The sequence below is a fragment of the Capsicum annuum genome, unplaced genomic scaffold, assembly GCF_002878395.1.
Source record: "Capsicum annuum cultivar UCD-10X-F1 unplaced genomic scaffold, UCD10Xv1.1 ctg20259, whole genome shotgun sequence".
Classification (NCBI taxonomy): Eukaryota; Viridiplantae; Streptophyta; class Magnoliopsida; order Solanales; family Solanaceae; genus Capsicum; species Capsicum annuum.
The window spans coordinates 1-1,199 of NW_025826143.1; the positions used below are offsets into that span (position 1 = coordinate 1).

Below are 1,199 nucleotides of genomic sequence, written 5' to 3' on the forward strand. Positions count from 1 at the left end.
CAACACGAGGACTTCCCAGGGGGTCACCCATCCTAGTACTACTCTCGTCAAAGCACGCTTTACTTCGGTGTTCCGATGGGATCCGGTGCGTTAGTCCTGGTATGATCGCATCTGTCATTCCCAGCATTCCAAATTCTATTATGCCTCTTTCTCCTCCGCCGCCCGTCATACCCCGCACGCGCGCCCCTGCGCCTTGCCCCCGTTCTCGTTTCCGCCAAGAGGAAAAACAAAAAGATTCGCCGATCGAACCGGCAAAATTAAATCAAATTTTAAAGGAAAAAAAAAAGGTAGGGATGCAACACGAGGACTTCTCAGGGGGTCACCCATCCTAGTACAACTCTCGCCCAAGCACGCTTAACTTTGGAGTTTCGATAGGATCCGGTGCGTTTGTGCTGGTATGATCACATCCATCATTCCCAGCACTCCAAATTCTATTATGCTTCTTTCTGCTCCGCCGCCCGTCATACCCCGCACGCGCGCCCCTGCGCCTTGCCCCCTTTCTCGTTTCCGCCAAGAGAAAAACAAAAGGATGCAACAAGAGGACTTGCCAGGGGGTCACCCATCCTAGTACTACTCTCGCCCAAGCACGCTTAACTTCGGAGTTCCGATGGGATCTGGTGCGTTAGTCCTGGTATGATCGCATCCGTCATTCTCAGCATTCCAAATTCTATTATGCCTCTTTCTCCTCCGCCGCCCGTCACACCCCGCACGCGCGCCCCTGCGCCTTGCCCCTTTTTTTGTTTCCGCCAAGAGGAAAAATAAAAAGATTCGCCGATCGAACCGGCAAAATTATACCGAATTTTATAGGAAAAAAAAAAGAAAGGGATGCAACACGAGGACTTCCAAGGAGGTCACCCATCCTAGTACTACTCTCACCCGAGCACACTTAACTTCGGAGTTCTGATGGGATCCGGTGCGTTAGTTCTGGTATGATCGCATCCGTCATTCCCAGCACTCCAAATTCTATTATGCCTCTTTCTCCTCCGCCGCCCGTCACACCCCGCACGCGCGCCCTTGTGCCTTGCCCCCGTTCTCGTTTCCTCCAAGTGGAAAAACAAAAAGATTCGTCGATCGAACCGACAAAATTAAATCGAATTTTAAAGGAAAAAAAAAAAGAAAGGGATGCAACACGAAGACTTCCCAGGGGGTCAACCATCCTAGTACTACTCCCGCCCAAGCACGCTTAACTTCGGAGTTCT

General features: G+C 51.0%; 3 non-coding genes and 1 pseudogene across 3 annotated transcripts; all 4 read right to left on the reverse strand.

Moving 5' to 3' along the window:
* Positions 1 to 113, reverse strand: LOC124890570 (annotated as a pseudogene; the record flags this gene model as incomplete).
* A 177-nt stretch (positions 114 to 290) lies between these two features.
* On the reverse strand, positions 291 to 409 carry LOC124890568. Its single transcript, XR_007049222.1, has one exon. It is a non-coding gene; the product is annotated as a 5S ribosomal RNA (ribosomal RNA).
* A 117-nt stretch (positions 410 to 526) lies between these two features.
* LOC124890569 lies at positions 527 to 645 on the reverse strand. Its single transcript, XR_007049223.1, has one exon. It is a non-coding gene; the product is annotated as a 5S ribosomal RNA (ribosomal RNA).
* Positions 646 to 822: 177 nt separating this feature from the next.
* Positions 823 to 941, reverse strand: LOC124890567. The gene has a single exon (XR_007049221.1). It is a non-coding gene; the product is annotated as a 5S ribosomal RNA (ribosomal RNA).
* Between the last annotated feature and the right edge of the window lie 258 nt (positions 942 to 1,199).